General features: G+C 39.5%; 1 protein-coding gene across 1 annotated transcript in view; it reads left to right on the forward strand.

Moving 5' to 3' along the window:
• Positions 1 to 1,065: 1,065 nt before the first annotated feature.
• GREB1L (GREB1 like retinoic acid receptor coactivator) overlaps positions 1,066 to 26,205 on the forward strand; it is a 207,957-nt gene continuing 182,817 nt past the window's right edge. The window contains exon 1 of the mRNA XM_063299166.1: positions 1,066 to 1,172. The gene's annotated coding sequence lies outside the window, so the exon portion shown is untranslated. The remainder of the gene's footprint in view (positions 1,173 to 26,205) is intronic.

Consider the following 26,205-nt stretch of genomic DNA (forward strand, 5'->3'; position numbering starts at 1 on the left):
ATGCCATGGGTCAGTCTTGGGAGGAACTTATTTGGTTAAGTAATTAACTAAAGTAATGAAATAGTTTAGTTTCCACAAGAGGTTAAATCTAAAACATGATTGGCTGATTTAGGCTCATTGCCTTGTATAAACCCAGGTAATTGGATTTTCAGCAAACCATGATTAGTTAACTGTGGATTCCTATGTTGTATGAACACAGCCAATAGGATCACATTGCAATTTGCACCATGCCATGTTTAATTCTGCCCCATCCTGGGGATGAAACAAAACAAATCCTATTTTATAAAAGTATTTATTTTGTTTATTTACAACATAAAATTTAACATGTCAGGCATGCCTAAATTTTAACCTAAATGACAATGAGACCAAGATCTGATAGGACAGCATGTTCCATAGTTCAAGGCTGACATCTCCTGCCCCCTATCATCCCTTAAGTTAGCGTCAATAAATGACATTGCAAAGCTAATCTTTTCCAGTCTACTTCAGATTCTTCCCTTATTTTCCATGGCTGTTAGCACAACACACCTACTCCTGGTTAACGGAACCATCATCTATTCAATTTCCTGGGGTCACACGATTCTCGGAGCCATACAGCTGCCAGCACTGGGTTGTAAAAATCCGGACGGCTACTAGATGGGTGAAAGGATACCAGAGTTGATGGCTCTGCTTAAAGTTAATACAACACAGACCAAGCCAAAATGTGATTGGCTAGTTTGCGGTCCGGTCTGCCGTGTCAACAGAGTCACCATTTAGAAGCATGGATAGAAAACTTAATATTTTGACTCCTTTTCACTAAGGGGAAGAGCCAGTAGAAAGAGAGCCTCATCCAGCCCCAAAACTGCGAATAAGAAATCTGGAGCACGGAGCAGTCGCCATCCCGCAGCAAACGCATGTTTCGGCCGCCGCTCCGCTCCTCCTCCCCTTTCAGAGCGAAGGGGACGCACCACCCCGGAGTTCCCGCCCCTCAGCTCTGCCGCCCCTCCCCTCCAGCTATAGAGCTTGCGAGGGAGAGCGAGAAAGCAGCAGTGGTCGCCTTCGGAGAGTTTTGCGCAGGAGCTGCGCGGAGAAGCTCTGCGAAGGAAGGGAGGGGGCTGGGCGGGCGCGGGCTGCACGAAGAAGCGGCGAGGGATCCAGCGCTCTCCTTGCTCCTTAACTCCTTCCTACTTTGCACGGTAAGAAAGCAGCGCTCAGCTTAGCTGCGGCGGGGCCTTCTTGCGCCTTGCTCGACTTGGATGTGGGAGAGGTGATAACGCATCTAGTACTAATAAAAATAAATAAAACGGTGAAGGAAGAGGAGCTGGATGGTTTTGGGGCTCGCTCTTATCACTATTATTGGGGAACGCAGGCCGAATCGGTCTACGGAGTCCCGGTCGTGCTGCCCTGGGAACGGCTCTGAAAGCATGGATTCTTCATTCCCAGCCAACTAGTTGCGAGTCCGTCCAAACGCTTTTTCTTTGGCGGGGATGAGGGTGTTGCTTTCGGCCGTGGGGCTCAGACCCTCTTTGACCCACTTGGAAAGAACGGAAATTGCAAAAAGGGGGCTGCGGGGAAAGAGAGGCGCCCAAGCGGAGATCTTGGCCTGCGTTAGCCTGAGTCCTTCCCCTGAAGAAGGCTGCATGTGGGTGTCAGATTCGCTACGAGGCGGCGGCTGCTCATCCTGAAACCTTCGCTCCCGTCCCCCGGGAATAAAAAAAATTGCTAGGCCATCTGCCAAGACGAGGCTTCGCCGAGAGGGGTGCCCCCGGCCATTAGGCTTGTCAGTGCAGCCGGGCGCAGGCGATCGATCCCGAACGAATGAATTAAACCGCAGCTACCTTTGGGGAGGAAGTGAGCGGAAAGCATTGGTAAAGGAAGATTGGCATTTCATAGGAGGTGCCTTGCGTGAAAGCGATCTCTTTTTCATTGTCTATTTTGCTGGACACCGTGGTTCCTTTGCAGAGATGCTGGTGTGTGACAGTTGACAGCCTTCTCTCTCCCAAGCGGGGTAAATCGAGGGAGGAATGAAATGTGAAATCGCGAGTCAGCGGTAGAATTCCTCTCCGCCGCACCTCTGTGCTTCCGAAGTGCTTGGGATTTGTTCGTTTCTTCACCGAATCATTTATTCAAAATACCTGGGGAAATAAAATAACTCCGTGGCAGAGCTGAGGTTTGTAGGCGATAGGAAAATGTAAGGTATATTGTGCAGATCGCAAATTGTGGCTGGTGTTAGAACCGTTAAAACTGGGTGTCAGTTTGATTTAGGAGGAATGCACTTTCCTAATTACCCAAGTCTACCCTGGCAGATTCCTTGCCCAGAAGTATTGTGTGTGTTTGCACAACACTCTTAGCCATGCTGAACTGAATTACAGCCTACTGGGTTTTCGTGGGATACTGAACCTTAAACTAACTGTACAGATTGGTTAGCAAAACACATTAGGATCAAGGTGACTATTTTTTGTTTCAATGAGTTGTGCCAACACAACCTTAGTGAACTTTTAAGAAATAATTCTGGTATATTTCTAAAATATTGTCCCTTATCTTGAATACCCCATATATACCTCTGCAATCCTACTAAAGTTGGTGATGCAGGAAGGATCATTTGTTGATTTCAAGTAAGTGAATTTAAAGCTGCATCCATGTATATGATCCTTTGCTTGCTGAGAGCGTGAGTGGCTTCAGTCTCTCTTGTGTGTGATTCTAGAGTAAGGCTGGGCTGGGACCGGTCATATAACCTAGTAAATCAAAATGTGAACGCAGCCAATTGTGATTTACTTGGTAAATGTTTAAAGAAACCATGGCTTAATGCAGTGTGTGATTATTGCCTGAGAGTGCCTTGAACAACACAATCCTACACATGTTTACTTGTAATCTAGTATCACTGTGTTTGGTAAGAAAGTGTTTGATTCTCTAAGAATATGCAGTAGCTTAAAGCCAGTGTCCATAATGCCTTATACTATAGTCAGGCAATCACATTTTAGCCCAGTGTGTTGTGTGAACCCAGCCCAGAGGCCTGTGGAAGAGAATAAATGATGAAGGTAACATCATGCTGTTGCAATATAAGCTCCACCCTTTTTGTACATGTGTTGTGATGCCACACTCACATATGGAAGGGATGAAGTTTATGGTGCAACACTGGCTTTTTTTACTTGTGAAAAAAACTTCAATCTTGTAGTTGTCTCTCACCCAGCCTATCTGATAAGTGAACAGTTAAAACATGTCTGCACCCAGAAAAATGGGTGCTTTGAGTAATTGAATAAATCATGGTCAGTTAATCATGGGTAAGCATTTTGTTCAAGTTCAGCCATAGTCTGAAGCTCATTAGTTTGGAATTTTGTCAGTGTAGGATAAAAACCAGACAATGGCTACTTTTATAAAGTAACTGGTTGTCAATACAGCTTTTTAATTTGATTTACACATGTGGGAAACAGATTTACAACCTAAGTGATCTGAGAGTAAATCCTATGGAACACAAAGATACTTTCTTCCCACCAGGCATTTAACTATGCTGTAAGTGCCTCTTATGAAGGCACAAGAAGTTCAATGATGTTTACTTTCAAGTAAATAGGCTGAAAATTACAGACCCAGTGAATATTTTATTGCCATTAATTGGAGTTCATGTGCACTGTTCTTCTTTTTAGGACTCCATATTTGCGGTTCTTTTGTTTTTATTGCTATCTGGCAATTTCTGCTTTTCACTGTGATTTATATTTTTCTCATATTTCTTTTTGGTGGGGAAGGAACAGGCTATTTGTTTTGAATAGTAAGGATAAATTTGGGGACAAAAAGGGAAGCAAATTAGCAGTGCTACGAAATGTCAGATCAGTGTATTGCCACCAGTTTTGAGCCTCGGCAGGGTCCTTACTTGATCTCTCTGCATGGTGAGCAGCCTAAATCATGGGAAAGATAATGACTTCTCTTGTTGTGCCCATCTGGATTCTCAGTGAAACACCGGCAAAGACTTAAATGTTAATCCTGCCAGAGTTAGTGTCAGTAAGATCTAACTCAGTTCTTTCTGAATATGCTGGACCTCAGCTTTCATTATCTGGAAAAGACCAGGCTAGGCATTTGTACAGTAGTCTGTCTAAATATTTCTCCATTTCTAGGTACCTATTCTGGTTATTTTGATGATTCACACATAGTACTCATAGTGAGATAGACCGCCACCTGAGCTGGTAGAAAAGGTAATGAATTTGAAATGCAGGAATTTCATCATTAACCTAAGACCTGGCTAGCTGGCTCAGGGCTTTTTGGCCACTAAACAGCCACAAGGCTGTCTTTGGTAATCAAGTGACAAGAAGGATTGGCAAGGAACAGTCCAAGTGTTTTTGTTGGTTTGTTTGGTCTGTGTGATAATTGTTATAATTTTAGCCATTTTTGTTATGTTCACATAACTGTTTGCTAAGTTACAGTATAGGCTATTAGTGACCATATCCTCCCTAACACAAAGGACTGTTTTGGATAATATTCTACCTTGGCACAAGATGGATCCAACTGCCCTGGGTGATTTTCTTGCTAACATGGTTAGTACTTTTGCATCCTGCTGAATTCCAGCAGATCTTAGAATTTGGAATGAACCCAGGTAATCAACATGATCATTGTTAGACATTTTTTCTTACTGGTCTGAGCTGTATTACTTTCCTAGTGCTCCAGGGACTTTGGGGCAATTAGTGAGTAAGGAAAATAACTGGAATGCAGTTGGAGAAAAACTTAACAATTCTAAAAAACACTAGCTAGAACCAGTTTGGAAACATATATGACAATAGAGAGAATGGTAAAGTTATACTTCTCGACAACCGTTGTGTTTGCGTTTAGTGGAATTTTTACAAAATGTAAAGATCCTTTTTTATTTTGGCCTTCAGGCAGATTCAATTATCCTTGGAAACCAATTGTAATAGCCTTGCTAGGCATGTTGCAGATAAAATTACCTTTGTTTGTCTCAGTATATTTGCAGTATGCTCCTAGAGCTTGGTTGGTCAATAGTTTGGGGCAAGAATTTCAGTGACTAAAGCTGAAAATGTGCTGGTTCTACCAGACTCTTGGCTAGATGGAAATGATTGGCTGGATCTGGAGAGCAAGGAATTCCTTTACAAAGGTAGGGAGCTGCCTTGAGGGAGGAAGCATCTTCTCTGAAACCCAATGTTCACGTGAACAATTAAGAACTTGGGCTCATTCTTTAAGACTCACCTTGTGAAGCTACTGCTGTGGGGATCTTTTTATGGTGACACACAAAGTATGGGGTACTTTTCAAAGTATTTTTTAACTCTGGATTTTTATTTTCTGCTTTATACCACCAGTTTATTATTTTACTAGTACCTGGTTTTGTTAACTTTTGGGAGGGGCATAATAGAAAGTGAGAGTATTCCAAACTGTTACATAGAATTAATTCCCTTGAATTAATCTAATGCACTTTCATTGAAGTGCATTCAAAGGTTTTGGCCTGAGACTTTATTCCTGAATATACTTATTGAATTTATTTGCATTTAATTGTGTGAGGTAACTAAAAGAGGAGTAAAATGAAATGTATGTTTGGAGTTGACTGTATATAAGAAAGTACAAGCATAATTAGAAGCCACTATGTCACAGACGAAATTTATTTATTTTACACATGCATGCATACGTACATATATATCATTTATATGGCTGCCCAGTTTGGACAATGCAACTCTGTACAGCGTACAAAAAACCCAATAGGAAAAGAATACTAAAATCATATAATACTAGCAAAAAAACAGATACTGTTTTTATCTGTTAATTGTTAATAGGTGAGCAGGGACTCAGATTTATTAAATGTTACCTGACAGGCACTTATCCTTACCCAAATGTCTCAAGAGAGAGCCAGGTCTTTGCTGCCTTTCTAAAGGCCTACATGGTCAAAATTAGCTGTATATTGGGGGGGGGGGGGAAGATTCCAAAAAATAGGCACCACCATGGAAAAGGCATACCATGAGATGACATTGTTTCAGTGAAGGGACCCAGAGCCTGCCCTCTCTGTTAGAACATATGGGATGGGAGATGTCATTGGGAAAAGGTAGTCCCACAAATAATCCAGTCTTGTGCCATGTAAGCTTTACAGCACATTTAATTGCACCTAGAAGCCAATAGGAAGCCAGTGCAACTCACAAAGTATTGGTGTTACATGGGCATATTAAGGAATGCCCATAACTGCTTGCAGTACAGTGCTGTGGACCGAGTATAGCTTCTTGATGGTCTTCAAGGGCGGCCCAAATGTAGCAGGCGTTACAGTAGGGATGACTGAAGTGTAAGTGACCATCAGGGATCTTATACTTGACCTGGTATGTAAATTTATAGACAATAACATGGTCTTGGACTGAAGAGTAGGAAAACAGTTCATATGCTTGCTATTGCCTGTTTCCAGTATTGTTTGGAGGACCGGACCTAATTAGTAACATTGGGCACTTTTTCCATAGCTCCTGTGTTCCCTCTTTAAGGATATTACACAAGGACACATCCTCTTGCCCTTCATATTCAGAATGTACATGGGATCATTGGGAGAACAGATAAAATTCCATGAGTTGCAGTATCATTTGTACATTGGTGATACTGACCAGTATTTCACTGGGGTCAGATATGAGTGGGACTGTGTGCTCTCCCAACCTGGGCCTGATATTTTTATTTAGAAGACTATGAGTCTCGTGAAGCTTAATCCTGATAAAACCAAACTATTGGTGTTAAGCAGAGAGAAGCATCTGAGAAAACAGATACAGGAAGGCAACGGTATATCATTTTTGGGAATCCATCGTAAGATTGTGACTGAAGCTCAAGACTCATTATCACAACAGATCACTCTGTTACCATGACATCTCAATTATATGCTGTGTTCTGGAGCTGATTCTGTCACCTGAAGCTGTTTAATCAGATCTAACTTTTTCTCTCAACTGTTGACCTAGCAATGGCAGTGCACATTTGGTAATCTCTAGGTTGGACTATTGAAACTGACTCTCTGATGAACTTCTTATGAAGCAAATACAGAAACTTCAGGCTGCACAAAATACAGAGTTCAGTTCTATCACTCTCATGGTGCTGGAGCTTCTTGCACTGCTTTTGGCTTCAGTAGTTCAAGGTTCTACTAACCCCGACCCTGTTGGCTTTTCAGAAGGCCTTGAAGGCCTGGCTTTGTGCCCAGGCCTGGGGCCCCAAGTGTGGGAAGGGCCCTGTTTCATGGTTATGTTAACACCATGGCTTTTAAGATCGCTTGGCTGTATATTTATATTTAATTTTTGTTATTGTTTTTACTGTTTTATATTATGACTGTTTTTATTGTTGTTAGCTGTCCAGAGTCACTAGTGTTGAGATGGGCAGCAATATAAATTGAATGAATAAAAAAAGTATATACGGAGGCCTCAATCACTTGGGCCCTGCGTTCTTTTTCATTATCTTATATCTGCCTAGTTCCCCAGCAATCTTAGTTATAGCCTCAGTGCTCAGATGGTTTCATACCACCAGCTGGAGTGCGCAGGAATTAGGGCTTGCAGTTACTTTTCATTTAAAATTTTGTATAGTTCAATCCATGGGTTACACCCTGTACCAGTAGAAGTCATGGAACAAAATGCTTCAGGTATGTGAGCTATGAGGCTTAATATAAAAGGCTTATATTTAAATTTTCCATAATTTACTTAATTCGGAATTAAAATACTTGGTATTCTTTTCCAGGTAAATTCAATAACTAGATTAAAATGCACTTTATTATGTGAATATTAAAGGGAAAAATGGCACATTTCAATAAAACCCCTTACGCCCACAGCATCCACATTGAAGTTAAACACAATAAAAGAAAACAAAATTTAGGGCACTGAAGATACATCCTGAGTTGATCGTATTTACTGAAATAAATAAACTATCATTGAAATATTTGATATCGCTTATCCCTAGATACTGCTTAATAATAGATCAAGCATTGTTAAAGAGGAATACTGTACACTGCCACTGAGTTGAATAGATTTATAGCAGAGGATGGGAAATCTCATCTCATTTGGCTCTCATGGCCTAAAGGTTTCCCCATTGGATGCAGCCTTTTTCCAATAAAACACCTGTGTGTTTTGGAGCACTCCTGCTTGCCAGAATATGGAGGTGGGTGGTTCTAATTTTACCTAGTACCTTTTTGAATTTGTCTTTAACATGCCATTGAGGTGGAATTAAAGTACAGCTGGAGGACTACAAGTTGCCCATTCCTGAGTTATGGGCTCATGATAAATTATCATCCATTATAATTATGATTTGCTGAGGGAAGAACCAAGATCATAGCTTGATTCTATGTAAATAAAATGTGTAGTTTATAAATTAACCTATCATAACTGTAGGGAGCCATATCTAATATTTTTAAGAATTCTCGCTCATTATTTACTATATGAACAATAAGGATTTACTCTCCTCTATTCATTTGGCACTTCATGACTTCTCCAGGATTTCTCAGAGATAATAGGATTCAACTGGACCATCAACTAGTTCTTCAGTATCTTAGGATGCACTTTTAGTTCTGAAGATTTACATGCTTTCAAAGTGGAGATATAATTTCTGACTGTGTTTCTATCAGTTTTTAGCATCAGTCCTGCCCCTTCATAATCTCTTGATGGAACAGACACTGTAGTTTTTTGGATGGAGAATTGTTGAGTAGTTTTGCCTTTTCTTCGTTACGTGTTGGCATTTCCTCTTCATCATTAAGCAGCTGGTATACTGATTCTTTTTATTTTGAACATATTAAAAGACACATACTTTGCTAACTTTAGCTCATTCTGAGTTTTTCTTTCCTAATACCAACTCTAGTCTACTTGTCTGTATTGTTCCTAGATTCTCTTTGCATTTCCTGTATGTGTTCTGTTTTGTTTTCAGATTTTCACCAAACTTTTCATGTAGGTACATGGACTTATTTGGCTGTTCCCTATTTATTTCATCCTGATTGGTATGGTTTGCAATTACTTTTGCTTTTACTATCTTTAGGTAATCCCAACCTTCTGGAGCTCCTTTTCTCATTAGCTACTCCCACTACAGTATCCTACTTATCATTGCTCCAAATTGATTTTTTTAAAATCCAAGATATATGATTGACTATGCTCAGGTTTGGATTCAAGAACTCCAGCATTACATTCTCATATTTGTTCAACGTTCTTGTAGCATCAATGTCCTCAACTAATTTGTCTGTGTAAATTAATGCAGACAGTGATAGTGCATGAATTCAGTCTTTATTTGAATATGATCTTCAATGAAGGCTCAGCAGAGGACCACAGATTTTAGTCCAGAGAAAGGTACAAGTACAGTAAATTCATCTGTCAAATTTAGTTTTACTTAATTTTTATACCTAAATTCATTCAATCTGTTTGCAGATCCTTGAAATTTGCACATTTATATGCATCTTTATGTTTGCCTTCTTGGCATGGGCATTTTTGAATATTTTTTTTCAAATACACACTTTTTTTTCAAACAATTTTTCCAAATTTAATTTATTTCTCTTATGCATTCCCTAATATATGCATTGATGTACATTTTAAGTTACAAACTGCATTGTAAAATTAAGAAATATTTTAGTTTGTACCAAGTTTGGGAAGTTTGAATTGGGTAAATTCACATTACAATGTAAACCTAATAAATTTCTTCTCCATCCCTAAATGCAAGGATATAAATATAACCTTCATTTTTCCTCATTTGGAAAAAAAGCTTGGCAAGTTTTTAGATGAGAACAGCAGTCAGCAACAACTAACTTAGGCAGGTTTGGTGTGCTGTTTCAGGAGAAATCTTTAAGTACCTTTTATGGTAGCTCCGTGACTAAACCTAAATTAACTTTGGCAGTAAAAAGTATTGAGGATTGGCTGTATTCAGATATTACGTTAAGCCATAATGTGTTTTGCTTGTTTTGGGTACATAATGCCCAAAGTCAACAAACTGTACTTAATACATGCCTAGCTTAGAGTTATGCATAAATCAGACCTATGTGAAAGCTCTCGGTAACAGATTCCTAAAATGGGATTACTCAGAAATTTTTCAGTAAATGTGCTTAAGGCTGCAGCTTAAACCTCCGTTTCCCCAATCCTATTTTCTTAATCTTTAGTGATTCTGAAAGCTTGTAAATATTTGTACAAATCTTTGCTATTTATAAAGGTGGCATCAGACTATAATTCAAGGGGTCTCAAACTCAAATTGTCATGAGGGCCTGATGAGAACTCATTTATGAGCTCAAGGGCTATAGCACTGAAGCTCTTTCATTCATTGATGTAAGTCTATGAGTAAAAAATGAAGAAAACAGAGAATATCATATATGCTGATAAACATACATTTATTAAATAAAAAGAACTGTATTGCTTTAATGCTTTCTCCTTTCTTTGGCCACTCTGGCCACAATTTTCATTAACCAGAACATGAGAAATTGGTTTGTGTGTTGTTGAATTACAGAGCCGTAGTTCTCTTTAAGCCTTACCTGTCTTACAAGGCTGTTACGGATGGAAAGTGAGAGACAAAGCAGCCCTGTTGGGATTCGTGGTTGGCAAGTTGGTTATCCAGCCAGTGCTGCACTGATACCCACCCCCCAAAATCTGGGTGCAGCTCTTGGGTGATTGGTAGGGAGGAACAAGCAGCAGAATGCAGCTGGCAGGGGCTGCACCAGGAATGCTACCGGGTGTTTTCCCCTCTGGGTCAGGTTTTTGAGGGGTTATTGTGGTACACTGCCACTGCTGTTGCTACCTGCTTCTGCCCCTCCTTCCCAAAGCAGGAAGGTGTTCTCTTCCACCCTGGCTAACAGCTGTCAAGTCCAGGGAGGCCCTTTGAGACGACCGTCTTGCATTACTTACCCTGCTATCCCCTGTTTTTCCAGCTGGGGTAGCTGGAGGGAAGCCACCAGGAGGAAGGCTAAAGACAGTGGGCAGTAGGCACCTGAGGTGCCTGTTTCAACCCTTCTGTCCCCATTCCAGCAACTTGCTACCAGTGGAAGCCTGCAGACCCTGGCCCTTGATGTAGGGCCGTGCTTCCTTCTTAGCAGGGATGATCTGTAGTGCCTGGTCAAGACCAGCAAGTTTCTGCCCTGCTTCTGGCTGTTGCTCTCCTGCTGTGTATCGGTGAGGCACAGATGTAAGTTGGCGATGCCTGCTGTTGGGACTGATGTTAAACAAGAAATGCTGAAACCTCAAAACTATAGTTGCTATTTTAGTAAAGCCATGTGTTTGTTTAATTGGATTTTTTTTCCACTACGAATGTGCATTAACATTAAGTGGATTTTTTTTTAGTTCTTACCATGGACACATTAATGTTGGAAGTTATAGAGATGCTTTATTGTGAATACATTTATCCTGTACCTTTTAACTTAGGTTCTTTATTGCAGATGTTTTATTTATGCTTCTATTACAGATATTTTAATATCTGATTTTAAATGGCGTTAAGTGATGGTGGTCATTTGGTTTTTCGACTTATGACTGCATCACTTAGCGATGGAGTTTCCAGTCCCAATTAGCATCATTAAGTGAGGATTACCTGTAATGTCTATAGCTATTGCAGCACTATCAGGTGTAGTTTCTTTTTCAGTTGTATTTTATTTAGGTATTGTTGGTCTAAGACCCTAATAAAGTGAAGTGTCTGTAAGTCCTGAGGTGGTAAATAAACTGCATAATTTTTTTTAAATACCTTGCTATTACGCAATTTCAGTAATTGCAGTTTGTAGACAATAATTAATAGTTTTGCAGAACTGTGATTTAGTTTAGTATACAAACATTGCATAAGATGAGTGCAAGTTCATCTGTGACATGAGTATCTGTGGGAGGGGAAATGATAAAGTTGAGTGACAACATCATCACAAAAATGCCATGACTTCCACATTTGCATCGGCCATTGGAACACAAATATGTAAGGGCAGTATTTGCGTGATGACATCAGCACAGGTGTGTTGTCATTTTGGCATCATCACAGTTTGCTTTTAATTCCGCTGGTGACCCCATAGTGAATACTAATGGTAGCAAAGCCATGTGGAGCTACTAGGAGACAAGAAGTGAGCTATCATATCTTGAACTCTACAGACCAGTGTTTTTCAACCTTAGCAACTTTAAGCTGTGTGGACTTCAACTCCCAGAATTACCCAGCCAGCATGCTTAAAGTTGCTGAGGTTGAGAAACACTGCTGTAGACAAACACTTTCCTATTTAAAAAAAGTCCTGCAAACAATATGAATAAAACAGGGATGTCCACAGGGAGATTTAAAAAGTCAAGATGGCATTGCCTCCATGGACATCCCTGAAACAATACACAGGTAGTCCTCGCTTAATGTGTGTTCTGTTTAGTGACCATTCAAAGTTACGATGGCACTGAAAAAGTAACTTTGTGACTAGTCCTTGCACTTACGACCATCACAGCATCCTTGCGGTCACATGATCGAGATTTGGGCACTTCACAACCATTGGGCTTTTATGACCATCACAGCCTCCTGTGGTCACGTGATCGCCATTTGCGTGCTTCACAGCCGGCTTCCAACAAGCAGAGTCAATGGAGAAACCAGCAGTAAAATTGTGAGTCCTGATCATGTGATGCCTCACTTAATAACTGCAGGTGATTCACTTAATGACCATGGTGGAAATGAGGTAAGTCCATCACAGTCACATGATGCCTCACTTAATGACCATGTTGCTTAGTGACAGAGTTGCCAGGCCCAATTGTGGTCATTAAGCAAGGGCAACCTGTTAAAGCCCTTTGAGAGTTGGGCTTTCTCATCAGGCACAGAATATTATAGTTCAGTTTGGAAAAGAAAAAGAAGAAAATAGAAAATTTGGTGGAGATAGAGACTAGAGCTGGCTGGCAGATTTGAATCATGTAAGAAAAAGAGGGGGTGGCAATATTTATACATATATATGATTTAAGGGTCCAGAAGAGACCGAGGACATATTTCTACTACTGGCATTGTTTTATTGCAGGTCTGGTTGTTTGCTCGTCACAGCTTTATTTTCTTATTATAGATTTACATTTTCATTTTTTTTAACAAAAACCTCTTTCTTCACATTAAAAAAATAGAGAAAATATTTATCTTCCCACTGGTATTGACAGTTAGAAAGCTGTTGCAAAAACCATTTTGATGGCTGGTTAATCTAGGTACATATATTTGGAAGAGAACATTTTGTATTTTGGAGCAAACTCCAGCTATCTCTCTGGCACAGCTTGTGACCAAGAACGCATTCTACTAGTTCTTTGAAGATACGTAGAACACTGGTTTCTAGTATAGGAATTTGGTTTTCCTTCTCCCCCTGCCCCCCCCCCCAAAGCTCTCTGATTGATTGTGACTCCTTTTGATTTCCCTCCACCACATGTACGTTAAGGACATCTGAAGTCTCATTAGCATCTGGTGCCGATGGAAAGCTGATTGACTGAACGTTCTCGGCCTTGAGCTTTGGAACTTCTTTAGCTTCTGTTGGTGTGTGTGTGAGCCCAGAGTCTATTTAATCTATGGGATATAGGAAAGCAAAGCTGGTTCAGCTAAAATTAGTCTCCAAGTTCATCATACAGTTGCATGGGGCAACTTGGATGTAAGAAATACTGAATGCAGCCGTACATAAAAGTTCTGTATATCTGCTAGTTAGGAAGATGTAATATATGGAAACTGTTGCTAGTTTATTTGAAACCATTAGACTTTCCATCTGTCTGATAGATTCCCATTAAGCATTCCATGTTCCTAGGGAGCTGCTTTTAGCCACTCTGTACCTTCCTTTTGAACAGCCACAGTTGAAGCTGGCTCCCAGCAGCTAGTTGGTGAAAACACTCCCTGCTGAGAATGTATTCTAGCATTGTCTCCAAGGGAAGGGCTACTTCAAAGTGCTCCTGGCACTTTGAAATAGCACCTTCCTGAGAATCATATGACATCATTGACGGTGAGCAGGTTTGGGATTTGGGGGTGGATTTGGGAAAGATCCAGCCCTTGGGGCTGATCCTATTCTCCACGTTCACTGTAGTTGTTGATTTGTTTCAGTGCATTTCAGATAAAAAGAAAGCATTTCCAGGTCTTATCTTGCATGTATAACTTTCAACAAATGCGGGCCTATTTTTATTTTTTATTCAAAAATCTGCTTTTGAGGTATATGTATTTTGTTTTAAAATTTCAGTATATTTTTAAATTTGGATTCTCTGACTAAATATTGCTAAATTGGGGGGGCTTTGCCTTTTTTTAAACAAATCCCTTTTTTGTTTGACTAAGTTTTGCCTGTTTCTCTGTTCAGAAGTGTAATTCTGCTGGCTTGGTTGAATTCTGAATTTTTCCTTACACCCATGGTTATGAGAAATTGGATCACCTTCTGGATTTTTCCTTTACAGACATAGAACAAATTATTTTTTTTTCCTGTTCCTGTCCTGTCCTGTCTGATTATGGTAACTGGAGCCAAATTCTGCCTTTCTTCTCTTTGATATGAATGCTAAATGTTGGTAAGGCATTGCTTCCATTTCCCTAGTGGCTTTGCAGATAGTAGCCCCACATTCAGCCCATATTCGGCTATTCTCTTGGAACATACCCTATTTGCAGTTTGTTATAGAACAGCCTGCCCCACTCTGGCATTTCTAGCTATGTCTGAGTACAAATCATATCATCTACTTGAGGATGAAGGAACTTGTATCTGGTTGTGTTGCAGAAGGCAGCCCTAGAATAACAATAGGGACAATTTTTTTAATAATAAATGCTTTATTTGTTTAAAGCCTAGGCACTCAAGCGATGGGATAAGGAGATAGTTTGGTACTTGAAAGACATCTTGAGAGAAGAGGTTTGTCATGCTTGCTGCAATTTTTAGCATGATCTCCTACTTTTGGGAACTCTGACCAGCAGCTGGAACATGGAGTTGACTTTCAGATGGCCTTGTTGCTATGCAGAAGAGTTGGCATGTTGCTGTTTATTTTACTAATAAGTTTAAATTATTTTTTACTCTGCTCTTTTGTTCATAGGATAGCCTTAGCTGTTCTCAGTATACAACTAATGCAGTATAATTGGAACTAATCAATATTGAACAAGGGATGCGGTGGCGCTGCAGGTTAAACCGCTGAGCTGCTGAGCTTGCCGATCAGAAGGTCGGCGGTTCAAATCCGCGTGACGGGGTGAGCTTCTGTTGCTAGTCCCAGCTCCTGCCAACCTAGCAGTTCGAAAACATGCAAATGTGAGTAGATTAATAGGTACCGCTTCGGCGGGCAGGTAACGGCATTCCACGTAGTCATGCCGGCCACATGACCACGGAAGTGTCTACGGACAAACGCCGGCTCTTTGGCTTTGAAATGGAGATGAGCACCGCCCCCTAGAGTCGGACACGACTGAACTTAATGTCAAGGGAAACCTTTACCTTTACTAATCAATATTGAAACAAGATACAAATTAAACCAACACAATCTAGATAAAAATGCATTTCAGACAGCAGTAGATAAGGCAGTTCAGCTAGATTTACATTGTTGCACAATGATAATATTGGTTTTGGCTTAGTGTGTTGTGCAACTTCTGACATGGTGGCTTGTAAGCATTGACTGCTAGATTCACACGTAGAGGAGTTAAGCAAAATATACCTTAATGTGCTGTCTGAATCTAGCTATTTGGTCAACACCCTTACCTTACTGTATTCCACTGTTTCATGTCATTTCCTATAGCCCAGCTTTGTCTGCTGACTCTTGAATGCTTATGCAAGGGGTTTGGAACTTGTGGCCTTTAAGTCCCCACAGGTATAGCCCGTGTGGCTTATGAAGAGGATGTGGTGTTCCAGCTTCAGCATGATCATAGCCTCAGTCGTCTGATGAACTGAACAGAAGTATCTTTACTATTACCCGTAGAACCAGTGTCTGCAAGCTAGCTGTAGCCTCTCACATTCTCCCTTTCGCCTCTGTTTCCCTCAGGCCCATTTCAGGAGTCCAGACAGAATTGCCCTAGAATCAGCAAAACCTGGGCCTGGATCCCGTGAGCCCCAAACATTGCAGAGGGATAGTGGGGGACTTGCAGTTCAGCAATATCTGGAAGGCTGTATGTTCCCCAGTCCTGTTTTCTTGCAGGCTGTTGGCTTTTTCTGCCAGCTTTATTATGCTTTAAAAGAGAGCAAATATTAGCAGAGAATGTTTCTCTTTGGCATCTCTAAAGTGAGCATTTATAAAGAAAGTATCACTAGAATAATTGTCTGCTGGGAAGCTATAAAAGACAAGAGAATTCTGTGTGGAGGAAAAAAACCAAACAACTCAAAAGACTTAATAAAGGTTCATAAGTTGGAATCATTCTGCCTCTAGACGGAGGTCTGATCTTCTACACATTAAGTTCCCCACATGGAGAATGGGAGCAGCCTCTAAAATCTGAATCATAAATTGTTTTAACAAAACGTAAGGCATGGGGTCTGTACTATTCTGGAGTTGATGAATACATTTTGAGAACATACAGTGGGCATTCTGCAAAACAATTACTGGTGTGGGAAAGCATGCTTTCTCACAAGATAGCGGTGGTGGCGACGTTAGTTGCCATTGACTCGTTTACGACTCATGGCGACCTTATGTATAACATTAACGGGATACAAAATATTGATTTACTAGAATGCAGTATGTTGTTCTTTCCCGCAGCATGTGTCCCACTACCCCCTGCTTTCTTTTGTACTTTTCCTGGGTGGGTAAGCACACTCCCAAATAGACCACTGGACTGCAGCGGTCCATCATTTCTATTTTCTGAGAAAGCAAATGGCCTCTTTAATGTCTGCAGCATTCCTAGAAATAAAGACGAGGATTGGGGCTGGTACTTTACTTTGAAGCATATCAGCTTACCATGTGTATATGTATATGTATATGTACATCTACATCTACATCTACATCTACATCTACATGTATATTCACATTGAGCATTGGTAGGTGTTGAAATCTCAGCATTAAATTGTAACATGGTTTGCTCAATTTTGGAATATTGTGCTGTTTAAATCCACTTATTGTGACATGGAAACCCAGTTGATTTTAGCTTATTCAGTAAAAACATGGTTAAACTATGCTTATATACCATCCATAATCACAGTGATGCCAAAATGACAACACATGCATTGTGACATCATGATGCAAGCTCTACCCTTTGGTAGTTGTGATGCAAATAAGGTATGGAATGTACATTACTGTACAACATCACAATGTCATATACTGTCACGTGTCACTTGCTTTCCCTTGCCTGCTCCCATGGATACCTGTGATTACTTACAGTAGTGTGTTATATGAGCCCAGGCAAAATGTGGAATAAGCTCCTTTCACAACCAGTCATTGACTGGGCTTGCACTTTGAGTTAGACCAATATTTGTTTGTTTGCAGTTTAGTTTCTTATGAGAACTTTGCCAATCACAATTTATTGACGTGATTTATTGAAGTGTCGTTAGACAATCTGTGGTAATGATTGTTCACCAATCATTACTAAGAACAGCTTTTCATAATCTGGTGTCTTCTGGAAGTGTTGAATCTGCATCTCCCAGAATTCCCAGCCAGCATTGTCCTTCTGATTGGTAATGAGAGAAGCTGTAGTTCATCCTATATAATTATATAGTTCAATATAGCAGATTATGAAAGTGCCTGGCTGGAAAGCGGGAGGCTGGATTAAATCATTATAGCTGAGATGTAATGATCACTTGTACCTGAAGAGACATAAATGGACTTCTCCCCTAACCAGCTATCTCTACTTCAGTCAGCTCCATGACAGAAATTCAGCTAATTCTTCCACGTGGAAGAATGGTTCAGAGTAAACATGATTAAAAGGCTTGATGATTTAAACTAGATGTTTGTTCAAGCTAGGTCTGAAACTAGAAATGGGTATGGGCTGCAAGAATCTCCACCAGCTGATTAGCGTCTGCCCACTTTGTAGCTATTAAAATCACCATGGGTTAGTAGGAAGGAAATTGCAATCCTGAAGTGCATAAGTAGTTGAATTGTCATTTAGAAGTAGGACTTCTTTTTGAATGAACATTAATGTCTATAAAGTGAGTTATTAAGACATTTGATTGTGTTTATTTTACTAAATAATAGTCCCTTGTAATACCTTACTCAGGCGAAACACAAAGCAACCGGAGCTCAAATGTCACAAAAATATGAAAGCTCTTTTTTCCGCTTGGTCCTTGCGAACATGTTGTCTCAACGTTTGATTGATGTGGGCAATTTTACTTTCAAGCTATGTGTTGCAGTCTAATTATACTGGCATATTTTCTAAGCACTCCCTGCTGCCTACCTCCTTGGTTTCTGTTAAATCACAAAATGGGGTGTGTGTTTGTTTTTGTTTCTTGATGATAGCTAAGAATCCATCTTGAGCCTAGTTAATTTGTCACCACAGTTCTGGGTTGTTTTCCCTTGGTGCAATTCTCTGGTATTTTAGCAATGTTTATGTGAAGAAGATTGCTGGCTGAATGGATAAACATATAGATGCAGTTTCAGTAGATACATCTCAATGGTTCAAACTCCCATTAGGCCTTTGAGGTAGAATCAGTGCTATTAAAAAGAATATTACATTGAGGTTGATGTATATCTTAGAGGAATTCCAGTGTTAATTGTTGTTAGATATTTTATACAGATGAGCGAGTTAATAAGAAAAAATTATGGCAGGATAAAGCCCATAGAATATCTTTGGTTAAACTGTGGCTACTTTATGAAGACTGTGGCTTAAACTGTAGCTTTAATGTATAGATTTTCAATGATACTGGGTTTTTATTTTATCTATATTATTTTGGAGTTAGGCTGATTACAATTAACACTCTCATTTGGATCCATTTGAAGAGCAAGTGTATAACACCTTTGAAATCTTGGCAGGTTTTAAGGTCCAGTTACTAAACTGGGACCATTGTTGCTTGCTTTGAAAGCTGCTAGGCATATTTGGTTATTAACAGGTAAGCACCTATGTTTTGATTCCAAATAACATGAGAAATTGTCACTATGATGTAGCTCAAATTTGAAAATATGAGAAAAGAAATTCTATTGGAAAGCTTGGGCTAATCAATGGATTAATTACTTGAAAGCAGTTGATTTACAATAGTTGATTTAAAAACTTAAAGAGATTGTATTCTGAATGTGATTTACCTCCAATATATGCTATCAATATATGTAATTGAAATATGTATTAACTAAACAGTATGGCCTGGATGCTCTGGAGCCTCCAAAGTACCTGCAATTTTAGCTTTTTTAAGAAATGCAGTGGTTGAATGGAAACCAACAATTAAATTTTATAAGGTATTAAAATACGAAATGAAAATCAGTATTAGTAACATATTTGAACTGTGGAAAGAATTGGAATATCCAATTCTGGAGAATTGATGGGTCCAGGTGTTAAAAAACATAAAATATATTTCCTATAAAATTCATCAGAAAATATTTCATGTCTTTTGGACCTCTCAGAGAATATTTATAAAGGGATTAACATTAGACTTCTTATGTTGGCAATGTAAGAAATTTGAAGGTTCTTTAACTCATATTATTTGGTTTGGTTTGTTATATCTTTGTTTTGGCTTCAAATTTCTACGTATATTACTACAATTTTGGGAAGAAATATTATAGTTAAGGATCCATTGTGATGTAATAGTGAATTACATTCTTAAAACATAGAATTTGTCATCTCATGAAGAGCTTTGGCTCTGTCAAGCCTGGGGTATGGAATAGAGACTGATTTTATGTAATAGGAAAGAAAGATACTCTCCTGATTTTAAGGAATGGATCCAGGATATAACTATTTTTGAAAAGTCTGTTTTCTACAAATGAGAAGATGATACAATATGTTGCTATACGGTATAGATTTAATGATAAATTTAATTATTGAATTAATTTTATATAGGTACTTATTAGATTGATCTTTTACTGTTAATTAGAGGATTTTTGATAACGTTTAGTTTATTTTCATTACTATATTTAAATTTCTTTTCTTCATGGTATAATCATACATCACATTTTTGATGTAGACTTTTTTATGTGAGTGTGCTTCAATATTTAATTTTTTTTTAAAATATGCTGGCAGAATGGACAAAATAGTTCCTTATTGCACAGGGGCCCACTCTCTGATGATTTCAGGAGAATGAACAATGTCATCTACCCTTCTCTCTTCCCATAGTTGTTCCATCTGGAAGTCACCAAAGTGCTTTCTGTGAGTCAGACATTAGTAAACAGAAGTTATTGTGCCTAATTTCAAACATTCATAAAACAGAAAAATGCATAAATTGTCATGATGGCATTAGAACAACTGCTGTTTGTCAGATAAATATAGTCTTCTCTGCTGTTTGAAATTTGTCATAGTATCAGAAATTATAGATGCCTGATGGATAAGAGGGATATATCTTGTACGTGGGGGTGGAGAGGTATATCTATGTTCTTTGGCTGGTATGTGCTTTGGTGAAAAGCTTTTAGATTATTTTGTCTATAATATAATGTTTTGTTTTTTGTTCTTCTTGAAATAAGTTAAATTATGAATGATGTTCTGCACTGTTAATTTCTAAATTGGGCAATATGTTTGCTAATATCTCCGTGACATCAGATTTCAGACTTACTTTGTTGGTGGGTTGTTTAATAACATGAAAACACAAATCAGGAATGTCAAATTTTCAGTTGAAGATGAAGTGAGGAAAAAAAACCCCATGGAGCATTATTCTTCAGGTCAGGAAAAAGGACATTTGCTTTCCTTTGCAAAAATATACAGTTACACACAAACACATATAATGCAAAAGAAAGTTCTGCTTGACCACCCCTCCAACACATAGCTGCTTACTTTGAATAGATCACCCAGGCTATAAAGTGTTTCTTTCCTTTCATGTTAGTGTGATTGATTTTTGAAATTTATGTCTTTTATTATGAAGAGTGGATATTAGTTTTAATTTATTGAATTAAGTTTTAAAATATTACATTTAAGGAACATTTCACAGCTTATAGAATTTTTTGCAAATTAAGTTTGTACTATACATTACTTCAAGTGAAATTATATATGTTGTTACCCAGTGCTACAATCTCATGGATTGAACAGCTGTTTAAAAAAAGAATGGGCTGCCCCTGTGGAAGGAATGGGCTTGCTCTGCCCCTCATCCATTGGCTCTTGAGGGTCTCCCAACCATTTGGAGCAGATCTGGAGATCATGCAAAAGATGCATAGGGAAACCAATGTGTTGGTTGTGCTGCTAGTCATAATTAAATGCAACCCAGTTCTGTGGGCAGAAACTAACCATTTTATTAATACTCATAATTCATAATGTCAAGTTGCACTTAGAAGTCTATGTACACACAGTACTTTCTCTGATACTTTTTAAATAGTTACAGTACTTTGTTGCAACCTGTACATTTCAGAAGTCCTCAACTTTTTGTGCCTTGCATGTTCTCAGACTAAGCTATAATACTGAACTGAGAATACATTTGAAATCAAAAAGTGATCAGGATAATCCTTAATTATTGTATGGATACAATTATGTTTATAGGATACACTGAGCCACAGAGTAGCCAACTACCTTGTTACTTAGCATGTTTGTGAACTTATCTATTCATGACTACAATCCAGCAAACCAAATGCATTTTGGAGTCCTTGGTGCTCTCTGAGCCAGGACATCCCATGGGTGTTCCTTTGATCTGTTGGTATATTTCTCCATCAAACTGGAAGTAGGTTGTAAGGTAGAGGTTGATGACAACTCACTACCATTCCTGGACATCCTCATCAGTAGAGGAAATGATGGTAAGTTAGAAACACAAGTCTACAGGAAAGCTACCCACACCAACCAAGTGCTCCACTATCAAAGTAACAATCCAACCTCCCACAAGAGGAGCTGTGTAAGAACATTATTCAGACGAGCACTTACACACTGCAGCAACCCAGAACACCAGAAAAAAGAAAAAGAACATCTGCACAGCATCTTCTAACAAAATGGATACCTGCTCAACTTCATCAAAAAGTGCCTCACCACCCAACCCACTACAACCCAACCAATGGAAACTATGAAAAGGATAACACTGCCATACATCAGAAACATCTCAGAAACCACCAACAGACTGTTACAACCACATGGCATCACCGTAGCACATAAACCAACTAAAACTCTTCAAAACATATTAAGCAACCCAAAAGACCCAATAGCCCAAGAAGAAAAAACAGGAGTTATTTACAACATACTATGCAAAGACTGTAACAGTCACTATGTAGGACAGGCAGGCAGAAGACTAGCAGAGCGCATCCACCTTGTTACTTAGCATGTTTGTGAACTTATCTATTCATGACTACGATCCAGCAAACCAAATGCATTTGGACAGTCTGACTGAAGACACGATGAGAACTCCTTAATCTCACAACACATGGACAGACTCAGCCATAGTTTCAACTGGGAAACTGTGAGCATCCTAAACCAAGCCAAATCCAAAAACACCAGACAATTCCTGGAAGCCTGGCACTCAGACAAAGCAGCCATCAACAGACACATAGAGGTAAATTACATTTACATACCATTCAAAAGAGACAATAGAAAAGCCAAAAGACCAGTACACTCCCTTGCCAGCAATCAACACCCAGATATGCAAAAATCAACTCTAGGATTAATACCAGATGAACCATCAAACAGCACAATACACCCTAATCAAGGGACTATTAACTCAGGCAATCAACCAAGCAGCAAACAACAGCCTAATGAAAGAACTCCCAAGGAGAGAACAACACCCCTACCAACACAAGCAGGGCAAGCGACAGTATATAAACTGAGAGCAAGGCCCACTCCCTGTTTGCACTGAAGAAGTTACCTAGTCTGGCAATGAACCATCTGCAAGAAAACAACAAGGCTCAGAGAGCACCAAGGACTCCACAGTTCAACCCCGAGCTACAAATATTCGCTTCAAATTCATTTTCTCATTTTAGGTAGGAATTAGTTCCAGTGTTGGAATAAATGGCCTTGTTCAAGGTGGCACGCTCTCTGCTAGGGAAGGAGAAGTCATGGGGACATCTTCAAGGCCACTGTGAGGAATATTCTGTGAGGAATAAAGTCACTTGGATTGATGTTAGCCTTATGAGGTAGTCCAGACAAGAAGCGCAACCAGGAGAACTAGCTCTGTCTTCCTTGTAAGGTTGCATTGACAGAATCTTGCATGTCTGAAAGTACCCCTCTCTTCCTTTACTTTTACTCTCCCACAAACTAGAGAGGGTCTCTTCTGAGATGCTTTTACCACTCTTCCTCCTTTGGACTCAAATTTTGTTTATCAGACTGTTTTCTAGGTTGCGGCTGTTACTCCTGTCTCCCAAGGTCATTCCCACATACCATTACAGATTGGGAGTGGAAGGCATGGGGTTGTGGTAGTTTTCCTCCTTTCTCTACAGCCAGTTCCAATAGGTATTGGCAGGCAGGAGAGGTTAAACTGGAGGCCATTGATTTGTGGGGCACTGAAGGGCTTGACACACTCTCCCCTTCTGTGTAACATCTACATGAAGCCACTGAGTGAGGTCATCCACTGACATGGATTTAAGAATCATCAATATGCTGATGATATCCAGTTTTATATCTCAACTCCAGGCCAGTCAAGTGAGGCTGTTGAGGCCTTGTCCCAGTGCTAGAAGGCTGTCAGGGCTGGATGGAAGGAACAGGCTTAAGACTGTTAGAGGACTGGGTGGCTGTGTGTTTCTGTTTCTTCTGCTTCCAAGGATTTACTACCTTTAGTTTTGAACAGGGTAGCACTCTCCCAGATAGAACTGGTGTGCAACTTGGAGACCTTTATGGACTTGCAATTTCTGCTGAAAGAGCATGTGGCAGATATGGGGTGGGATGTGTGTACTTTGCCCAGTTTTTTCTGGTGTGCCAATTGTGCCCTTTCCTGGACTGGGAATTCTTTCTCACAGACTTCTGCCATAGTCACCTCAGCATGTGAATTACTGCAACACACTTTAAATGAGCTGCCCTTGAAGACCACTTGGAAATCACAGCTGGTCTAGAGTACAACAGTGTAGCCTATCATGGATACTCCTTCATACATCCATGTAACAACTCTGTTATGCATGCTGCATTACCATAAAACTTCCAGGTGCAATTCAAGAAGCTAATTGTGATCTATAAAGCCCTGTATGGTGCAAGGCCTTTCTGTCTGTCTGCCCCATCTTTTCTTCCATCTGGTAAAATCTGACAAAGTGGGCATGCTCCAAGTCCCATCTTTATATCAGTGTCATCTGATGCGACCCAGGTGGCAAGCCTTCTCTGTCACAGTACCTGCCTTCTGGAACACTATTCCCCCAGAGCTTCAAGTTGTTCCAACTCTATTGTTCTTTGAAGGGGCCTTGAACACCTGGCTCTTTCCCCAGGCTTTGGGATAGGAAGTATGTGCCTGGGGGAAGGGGAGAATTTTATTAACACTTTAGTGTTTTAGTCCCAGGTTGTTGCTTTCTTTTGGCTTTTTACTATATTAAACGTTATTTTTAACTTATATGCTATCCAGAATCATTAGAGATGGGTGGCCTGTCAATATGATGAATAAATAAATAAATTAGGAAGTTTTTTCAATGAGTCTCAATTGCATTTTGGTTGATTTTACACAGCATGGAATGTTAGGGTTTTTAAAATCATGATTTGATGAATATACATGAATGTGTTCGCATACAATCCTAAGCTAACATCAAAACAAAACATAGCTTCACATAATGAGTGAATTTCAAGGTTTTATTTTTAGTCTAGCAGTTAAGGTGCTGGGCTAGAAACCAGGAATCTGTGAGTTCTAGTCCCACTTTAGGCATGAAAGCTGGCTGGGTGACCTTGGGCCAGTCATTCTCTCTCAGCCCAACTCACCTCACAGGGTTGTTGTTGTGGGGAAAATAGGAGGAGGAAGGAGTATTAGGTATGTTTGCCACCTTGAGTTATTTATAAAAATAATAAAGGTGGGATAAAAATTAATCAGTCAAACTAACTCCTAAATTGCTGAGATAGCTCTATATTTGTCTACAATTCTTGGTTCTCTGTGTAGTTAGCCTTTGTTTACTTTGTATTAAAAAAACCCTGTAGCATCTCAGTTTATGAAAAACAAGCTGATACTGAACCCTCTGTGGTCTTTTTTTATTTCAGTGGCACTTAATCCAAATAAGCCTCTGTAATATTGCAGTTCTAGTTATAACTGTGTGGTTTCCTTTCCTCAATTTTGGGACTGGCCTTCACTGTTTCCAAGTGCAAACGGTGAGTGATTCCTAACTCTTTATAATGTTAAGAAAGGTAACAGCTGCTTATCAGGAAAATTGTATTACATGTGTGGGACACAGAAATAGGTGGGTGGCAAGCTGTAACTGTTTCGTGGCATCTGAATATTTCTGTCTCAAGAATGCTTCAGTTACTATTTTATATGTCTGGGTGTTTTAAAGGGCTCCTGAAGTAGTTTTAAAAACTCATGAAAAGATAAATCACCACAATTAAAAAGGAAAGGTCACTATCAATCTGTAAAACTTGCAAATTTAAAAATTCATTATTAAAATTTTAATAATGAATTTTTAAACTATCAGTATGCAAGAAGATCAAGAAACCTTCATCTAAATTGAAGAGCCTACCTAAACAGTCATGTTTTCATCAGTTGCTGAAGGAGAAAGAAAAAATAGCAAATTGCAGGGAATGACTTACCATGAAGACCATACGATCTTGTGTCCCTGAAGAATTTCTATATGGGTCAAGATATGGTATACAGACACTTAACCTTGAGGTACTGAGGAAAGCACGTAAGATCAGATCAAAGGCCTATCTTGTCCTGTCCTATTCCCAGGACAGCAAGGCAGATGCTGTAGGAAGACACAAGAGCACTCCCCCTAAACTTCCTGGCATATTGCTGTTACTGCTGAAGTTAGTGGATGAATAATAGTCCTCATGACTAGTAGCCATTGTTCTCTATGAATCTGTACACTTCTTAAGCCATGTAAGTTGGTGGCCATCACTGTGGAATAGCTTCTTTTTATCTGCCTTGAATCTCCCACTATTTAGCATCATTCGTTTTGGCTATTATTTAATTTTGTCTGTGTTATGCATAACACAACATCTCTCTTATGCCCACCTTTGTCACTGTTTCTAAGAGGTTTTCCACATAGCACCATTCCACCACATTTCCTCTCCCCAATCACTCCAAACTATATGGAAGCTGATGGTGGAATTGTCTTGACACAGGCTGAACCCAACCTGCTTCAAACACCATGAACCAATTAACATTTCCCTCCAGCTGAGAAATAGGAGAGGTAAAAACTAATTGGCCAAAGCTCCCACCAAACAACTACAATAGATTAATATTTTGCTATGATATTCTCCATATTTTCTATATATATGTACAGTTGTCTGCTCATT

This window comes from Candoia aspera, chromosome 3 (assembly GCF_035149785.1).
Source record: "Candoia aspera isolate rCanAsp1 chromosome 3, rCanAsp1.hap2, whole genome shotgun sequence".
In the NCBI taxonomy this organism is placed as follows: Eukaryota; Metazoa; Chordata; class Lepidosauria; order Squamata; family Boidae; genus Candoia; species Candoia aspera.